The following is an 8414-nucleotide window of genomic DNA, read 5'->3' as shown; positions in this document are numbered from 1 at the left end:
TCCTCTGTCTCCCAGGGTCAAACAATTCTCCTGCCTCAGCCTCCTGAGTACCTGGGATTACAGGTGCCCACCACTACACCTAGCTAATTTTTGTAATTTTAGTAGAGCCAGGGTTTCACCATATTTCCCAGGCTGGTCTCAAACTCCTAACTTCATGTAATCTGCCTGCATTGGCCTCTCAAAGTGAGATTACAGGCATGAGCCACTGCACCTGGCCAGCGGCCCTTAGTTATTAATATTCAAGTCCATTCTTTTTTTTTTTTTTTTTTTTTGAGACGGAGTCTCACTCTGTCGCCCAGGTTGGAGTGCAGTGGCCGGATCTCAGCTCACTGCAAGTTCTGCCTCCTGGGTTTACATCATTCTCCTGCCTCAGCCTCCCAAGTAGCTGGGACTACAGGGGCCCGCCACCATGCCTGGCTAATTTTTGTATTTTTAATAGAGACAGGGTTTCACCGTGTTGTTCAGGCTGGTCTTGAACTCCTGACCCCAGGCGATCCACCGCCTCGGCCTCCAAAAGTGCTGGGATTACAGGCATGAGTCACCACGCCTGGTGGTTTTTTTTTGTTTGTTTTGTTTTGTTTTGTTTCTTTAAGTTATAGTATGTTCGTTTTTTGTTTTTTGTTTTTTGTTGAGATGGAGTCTTGCTCTGTTGCCCAGGCTGGAGTGCAGTGGCATGATCTTGGCTCATTGCAGGCTCTGCCTCCCGGTTCACGCCATTCTCCTGCCTCAGCCTCCCGAGTAGCTGGGACTACAGGCGCCCGCCACCATGCCCAGCTAATTTTTTTGCATTTTTTTAGTAGAGACGGGGTTTCACCGTGTTGCCCAGATTGGTCTTGAACTCCTGACCTCAGGTGATCCACCAGCCTCAGCTTCCCAAAGTGCTAGGATTGCAGGCGTGAGCCACCGCGCCGGCCTCTACCTTTTTTTTTTTAAATATAATGTATTTAATTGTAGGCTTATAAAATTTATTTATTTATTTATTTATTTATTTATTTATTTATTTATTTATTTTTTGAGACGGAGTCTCGCTGTGTCTCCCAGGCTGGAGTGCAGTGGCGTGATCTCGGCTCACTGCAAGCTCCGCCTCCCGGGTTCACGCCATTCTCCTGCCTCAGCCTCCCAAGTAGCTGGGAGTACAGGCACCCCACCACCACGCCTGGCTAATTTTTTGTATTTTTAGTAGAGACGGTTTCACCGTGTTAGCCAGGATGGTCTTGATCTCCTGACCTCGTGATCCGCCTGCTGCAGCCTCCCAAAGTGCTGGGATTACAGGCATGAGCCACCGCGCCCAGCCCGGAATCTGCTTTTTCGAAGCAAGCTGCTCAGCTGGTGGAATGCACAGCCCATGGAGCAGGGCATGATCCCACCCTGCCCTGGGCCCGGAGGCGGGGACTGAGTCCCCGTGGACACCACATTGCTCCCACCTTTCAGGCGTCCTTCTTGCCCTCCTCAAGCCGGCGCACAGCATGTCATTCTTGATGGTTTTAGGTTGATAGCCAAATTCGGCGTCTTTGCTGTAGAGCAGGTTGCACTTGGGCGTGTCAATGATGGGCACAGCGAGTTTCTGCAGGATCCGCGGGTTGGGCAGGCGGTCTGGGGAGGGTCAGAACGGCCCGGGGCTCAACAGACTTCCTCATCAAGAACCCACGGCCTCGGGAACCACCACTCCTTCCTGCCTGCCCTTTCCTCATGTTTAGACTATCTCTGGCCTAGGGCACTGTGGGGCAGACATCCTCCCTCCTTCCAGGCAGCAGGCTGGGCCCTTTCTGTCCCCGTCTCCCTTCACCCCCTCTTCCTTCTGGGTCTGCTGCTGCTCCCCTCAGCCCCACCTATGTGAACAGAGACCGGGTGTGTGTATTAATACAGCAACAGGAAGACTGTGGGTTCAGAGTGGCCCCCAAGCCGCCCTGGGCCTTCTTGAGGCACATCCCTCATTATTTCCTAGCCGTGTTTCCTTACCTTGTTCACTGGAGCTGCCCCAGCCAGTGACCCAGCAGTTCATGCCCGTCTCAAAGATCACCGAGGGGTCGGGCAGGCGCACGGGGAGGATGTAATTGGTGAAGGACACTGGTTCCTCCAGCTCCACGAGGGCCACGTCGGCACTGGAGGCCATGCCCTCGTACAGGGGGTTGCTCTCCACCCGCCTCACCCGGGCATACACAGCGTGCGGCCCTGGCTGCACTAGCTGCCTTGCCCCCAGCAGGACCTGGTACAGGGACATCTCAGAGGTGCTGGCGGGAGAAGCAGAGAGGCCGTGTGAGGCTGCCCCTCATGTGGGGACAGGCCCAGGAGGGGCTGGGGCTCCTTCTCTGGCCACCATCGTGCCCCACACCTCTCTCTGCATGCTGTCTTTGAGAGCCATCTCTAGGACAGCCAGGTGTAGCAGTGATGCATGTTTACATTGAAGCCAGACCGCCCTCCTCAGATTTCCACCTCCACCCCTGGCCGCTGTGTGACCTTGGGGAAGTCACCTAACAAGTTCTCTGTGACGCAGCTTTCGCATCTGTGCTATGGGGACAGCCACAGTGCCTACCCGAAAGGCTGGCTGGGAGAGAACTACCCTCCAGGTGCAGCAGGGCCAGCACCACCTGTGGGCCTCTGGCAGGTGACCTGCCCTCTCTCAGCCCAAGTTTCTGATTTTTTTTTTCCCCTTAGAGACAGAGTTCTCATTCTGTCACCCAGGCTGCAGAGCAGTGACACAATTGTCGCTCATTGCAGCCTCCAACCCCTGGGTTCAAGCCATCCTCCCACCTCAGCTTCCTGAGTACTTGGGACCACAGGCACCACTGCACCTGGGTATTTTTTTTTTTTTAAGTAGTACAGATAGGGTCTTGCTATGTTGCCCAGGCTGGTCTTGAACTCCTGGGTTCAACTAATCTGCCTGCCTTGGCCTCCCAAAGTGCTGGGATTATGGGCATGAGCCACCGTGCCTGGCCATGAGTATCTGAATTTAAGATGTGGGTTTTTTGTCATGATACTCTTTTAAAGATGAAGAAGAAAAAAGAAAAAAGAAAAAGATGTGGGGTTTAAAATAATTAGAGCTGTGGTGGTGAGGTGTGAGGTGAGGAACTAGAGACACACAGAAGGTGTGGGGCCAGGTGGTTCATACACGGCAGAGGGCTGGGTGGCCTGGCCTCTGCTCAGGGCTTTCTGGGGTGGCTCATGTGGGTGAGGGGAGGAAGGGCCATTCTGTCTGGTCCTTGGGCTTTGTGAGCAGAGTTCCTCCTGGGAAGAGTGTCGTGGAGCTGAGGTGTATGCGGGATGGGGAAAGGACAGGACAGGCCGGTGTGCAGAACCTGCCGGCGGCTTCCGCAGGGACCCACAGGGAGTGGGTGGAGGGGATGGAGGGGGTTGGAGGCCGTGCGAGGCGCCTCCCGCGGGCGGGAGCAGCGGTTGCAGTTGGAAGTTAGCCCTGGGGTTGGACCTAAGGGAAGCATCTGGCTGGAAAGGAGGCGGGGCTGGACCAGGAGCCCCCAGGGAGGTCACCCGCAGGACTTGGCGCGGCGGGCGCTGTCCGCGGTGCTGAACCGGCCGCGCGCGGGGCGCTGTCAGCGCTGCGGGCGGGGGCAGGGGCGGGCGGACTCACTTGGGGAAGCAGTGCGCGGCCGTCAGGACCCACCGCTCCGCGATGAGGCTGCCCCCGCAGAAGTGGCTTCCGTTGCGCTGGATGCTGACTTGCCAGGGCCACTCGCCCTCCTGCGCGTCCTGCCCGCCCACCATTCGGTTCAGCATCCTGGTGTGCCCACAGGCTGGGGGAGCATGGGGTGTGGGTGGGGGCGCTCACTGGGGCTGGTTCCATGGCCGAGGCTCAGCCCTCAGCCTCACACTCCAGTCCTCGGCCCTCCTGCCCCTGACCTGCCCGAAGACCTTGGGGAAGTGCGAGGCCTGAGCTTCTGGGCAGCCTGGGATACAGGCAGACCCTCCCTAGTTGCCCCCTGAGTCTGGCTCTCCATGCGGGGAAGGGCAACCTAACAGCTGCCTCGTGGGGGCCACAGAGACACTGAGATAACCCGGGAAGGGTCTTGTCCTAGGGCCTGACCCAAACAGGCACCTGGAAGGATGGAACGGGTGTCATGCCCTCTGCAAGGGAGCCACCCAGAGGGGGCCGGTCACTTTTCAGGGTGATCCTCAGACCCCGCCACCCTTGTCCTGCGCTGCGCCTCAATGCTCTGTGCTGGCCATCCTGCTCCCATGTGGACCTTCCTCCTCCTCTCCTTTCTGGGCTCCAGTTCCACGCAGCCCCCACTTTCCCCTCCTCTGGAATTCTCCAGTGCCCTTTGCGTTCCAAATTCCCTCTCGGTGTGAGTGTCCCTGTTTCAGTCCAGCCGGCTCCTGTCCCTCCCACCCCAGGGCCTTGGGTGCTTACCTGTTGCTGCCTTGGCCACCTGAGACCCTGGAAGTGAGGAGAGGGTGATCAGCCAGGCCAGGTGCAGCCTGGCCTACCCTCCCCAACCATGCAGCCCCTCTCCACTGACCCTCCCCTGCTCCGGAGGACTCCAGAAGGACAGTCCACAGAGGGACCTCACAGGAGAGCCCAAGGGCCTGCAGTTTCCCCCCAGGGCTGGCTCTGCCATATGCTCAGGCCCAGGCCCATGGGCCAGAGCTTATCTGCAAGGGTGGATGCTCCTTGCCACATGGGGAGCCGGTCAGGAGGTGCCAGTGAAGGGATCCCCAGGCTAGATGTCCCCTTCTCATCCTGGCAAGGGTTCTCTCTCTCCACACTCCCCACCCATCCTTGTCTGGAAGTTTCTGGGGAGGGTCCAGCCTTCAGCCCTGACACTGTGGGGTTGGCCTTTTCTCCTGGAACAGCTTGGAGCAGAAGAGGCCCGGGAACTGTCTCTGCATTTGAGCTGCCCAGGCTCTCTCACAGTCTGCTCCAGAATGGGCAGGTCTTCTTCCCCAAGTCTCACTTTGGTCCTGAGGCTGAGGCCTGAGCCCCACAGGCTTCTCCCTGGCCTCAGGGGGGTAGAGAAGGTACAGTGGTCTGCATTGGCCACCAGAGATCAGCCTTATCAAGATTCCAGAGTCCCAAGAGCTGACCCCTCTCCCAGGCATGCAGCAGGCTCTGCAGGCGAGACCCAGGACCCCCTGCTGGACTGTGCAAGGGGGACTTTGGGGCGGATACGGTGAGGGGCCAGGAAGAGAAGTAAGGTATGGGATCGTTCAGGGGAACCAAGGATGGGACATTGCCTCCCACACCGAGGACACAAAGGACCTCTTGCTGGGCCTTTAACCAAACACTGGAGCCTCTACCCCAGCTTGGAGACCCCAGTCAGGACCACAGTGTACAGCCCCAGGGGTAGCAAAGCCTGGAACTGCCTGGCCTTGAGTCCTCTCACCACCCCTGCACTCCGTGCGTCTGCTTCTGTGGGGGCAGATTTGCCCGTAGCTGGGCGGGGGGTTAGAACAGGCACCTCCCCACATCTCGGCCCTCAGCTTCCCCTTAACCTCCAGTGCCTTCTGGGACCCAGCCTGGCTGCTATGGACCATGTCTTCGCTCCGCCTGGAAAAGATAACCAGTTCCCTGAAGTCAAGGGGCTGTGGGGACAGGAAGTGGCCATGGAGTGCTCAAGCACCCCGAGGGTTTTTACGGCATCCTCTTCCTTCCTGTCTGGCTCACAGTCTGGGGGGCACCTTCCCCAACACCATTGGTGGGCAGAGACACCCCTGGGGGGTGCTGGACAATAAGGCAGCAAGCTGCGAGGGGGCAGCTGTGGATGGGCAGGAGGAGGAGGTAGAGAAGGTGCAGGGCAGGCAAAGGGGTCCCCTGCAGATGCGGGGTCAGGAGCAACGGGAAATGGAGAGTCTGCCCTGGATGCTCTGCTCATTAATTTGTGCTAATTAGGTGCCCTTTTAAAATGCAAACACCCCCAGGAGGGTTATTCCCTGACCCCCCCCCCCAACCCCGACCCCTTGCTCCTTCCAAGCCTGAGGATCCTGCTTGCAGAAGAGCGCATACTGTCAGGCCTTCTCACCCTCTGGGAGTCTGCAGAAGCTGTGTCTCTATGCTCCCGGCCTGAGCACTGCCCCCTCCAGCGATGCCTCCTCCCCGTGCAGATCCTTCCTTCCTGAAGTAACCCTGTACTTCTCATTTAGGCAGAGTCTTCTGGCCTGTGAGTGCTTGCTCCCCTCACCCCACAATCTGGATGCCCTTCCCCTAGTCTCTGTAAATCCTAGTCTTCTTTTTTTTTTTTTTTTTTTTTTGAGACAAAGTCTCACTGTGTCACCCAGGCTGGAGTACAGTGGCACAATCTCAGCTCACTGAAAGCTCCGCCTCCCGGGTTCATGCCATTCTCCTGCCTCAGTCTCCCAAGTAGCTGGGACTACAGGTGCCCACCACCGCGCCCAGCTAATTTTTTGTATTTTTTAGTAGAGACGGGGTTTCACCATGGTCTCGATCTCCTGACCTCGGCCTCCCAAAGTGCTGGGATTACAGGCGTGAGCCACGGCGCCCAGCCAAGTCCTAGTCTTGATCTAGAGATCAAGGCCCAACTGAATGCTGCCTCCTCCAGGAAGCCTTCCTTGCTGCTTGCATTGTCTATCTTGGAAGCCCCATACTCTCTCTCTAGCTCTCTGTCCTTCTGATGGGAGCTCTGCCTACAACACCCTGGAGCCAGAATCAAGTCTTATCTTAGCCCAGGAGCTCCAAGAAGGCAAAGGCTGCGTCTGGGGGACCTGAGCTCAGGAAATGTGTGGAGAGACACAAGTGTGGCTGTGGGGGCTGATCGGAAATGGGTGATGTGGAGAGCTGAGCCCTCCAGGGTGGGCGCCTTGTGGGGGCTGGAAGCAACAGACAGGGGTGCCGGGGATGTCGGGAGCATTGTTTGGGGCCTGGGCCTGTGATTCGCTGGTAGCTGGTGGGGATGGTGAAGCCTAGGACTCTAGTGGGTGCCAGCCAAAGACCTGGTGGGGGTGCCACCCTGGGGCTGGGGGTGAGGACGCATCCAGGAGTCCAGCCTCTGGTCATAGCTGTTGGTGAACCAACTGCTAAACTCATTGCCCAAGAGTTTTGGCAATGACCTTGGTTCCTCACCCCGCTCAGGGGCAGTCACTGCCTTCCACCTTCTGTGCAGATGGCTCGCTCAGAAGGCACCATCATCCTTGTGCTGGGAGGCTGGGGGGGATGGGGTGGGGGAGGCCGGGCCAGAGGGGCCACTCTGGTGCCCTCCTGCCCAGGAGAACTAGGAAGCCAGGAGTCCTGGCTAAGCTGCAGCCTGGGATGACCCGACCCAGCCCCGGGAGGTGACTTGAGGACAGGGAAGTGTGGTGGCTGCCGGGCTGGCCAGGCTAGCCCAGGAATGTGAGAGGGTTTCCCTGACAGAGAGTGTCCTGACCTGCAGGGAGGACCTGGCAGGTGGGGCCCCCTGGTTGGCACCTGCTATCCCTGACCCAGGACTGGGAGACGGCACAGTGGCGCATTGCCAGTTCCTCTGTCAGCAGGGGATAGGGCCCTCTGCCACCTGCACCCCCTGCCCCCAGCTCTCTATTGAGCCCGCAGCCAGCCTGCTGGGGCTTCCAGGCACAGGCAGCAGCCCTGGCTCGGCCACCCTCCCACCCCAAGAATGATGGTCCAGGCACTTGGAGCCTGAGTTCACATCCTGCACATACGAGGCTTCTGTCCTCACCTAGAGAATGGGGGGAGAGGCTGGAGAGAATGAAGTGGCAGGAAGCAGGGAGCCTGGCCAGAACTGGCACACCAGAGCCCACGGAGAGGCATGGGAGGAGGCCTTGCCCAGTTATGGCAGTGGGGTCCTCTGCGGCCTGTGTGCACACCTCCCACCCTGCCCTCCCCACTTTGGGCTCCCCAGTTGACACATCTAGAGCCTTCCCACCTGCTCAGGGGCAGGAGGGATGGCCTGTCCCACAGCCCTGGCCTGTCCCAGGGAGTAGGGGGCTGAGCTGAAGCCTCAGGCAGTGCAGCGGGGCCTGTTGGGCGACTGCAGCTCCCCGACCCTGCACCTTTGTCACTCACCAAAACACAGCAGCAGCAGGAGCGGCACCGCAGCGGGACGCCTCATGTCCTCAGGCCTGGCTGGGGCACAGGGCTGGGGTCGGCGGTGGCAGAAGTGTTGAAGCAGGAGCGAGGTGCAGGCTCCATGAAATGGAGTTTTATGCTGGAGATGAGCACAGGCCCGGCTATGCTGCCCAACCCGATGGCCCGGCCTGTCCAGCTCCTCTCCTCAGGAAGGAAGCGCCCAGAGCCGACTCCTCTGTGACCTGGCCCTGAACCCTGAGACCCCCGGGCAGACCCCTCAAGTCAGCGCGGCGCGGGGTGCCGTTGGCCTTGGTTCCTGGACCCTGAACACCCAGCACACCCCAAGCTGACCGCGGTGCACGCGAAGTCCGTCCAGCTTCATTCATTATTATTATTTTATTTATTTTTTTAATTTTTTGAGGCGGAGTCTTGCTCTGTC

At 58.7% G+C, this 8414-nt stretch overlaps 1 pseudogene; it reads right to left on the bottom strand.

The window, feature by feature from the left end:
• Positions 1 to 1427: 1427 nt before the first annotated feature.
• Positions 1428 to 8018, bottom strand: LOC139361563 (serine protease 27-like; annotated as a pseudogene).
• Between the last annotated feature and the right edge of the window lie 396 nt (positions 8019 to 8414).

The sequence above is a fragment of the Macaca nemestrina genome, unplaced genomic scaffold, assembly GCF_043159975.1.
Source record: "Macaca nemestrina isolate mMacNem1 unplaced genomic scaffold, mMacNem.hap1 Scaffold_611, whole genome shotgun sequence".
Taxonomy (NCBI): Eukaryota; Metazoa; Chordata; class Mammalia; order Primates; family Cercopithecidae; genus Macaca; species Macaca nemestrina.
Note: the sequence above shows the minus strand (reverse complement) of the source record. Positions and strands in the feature narration are given on the sequence as shown.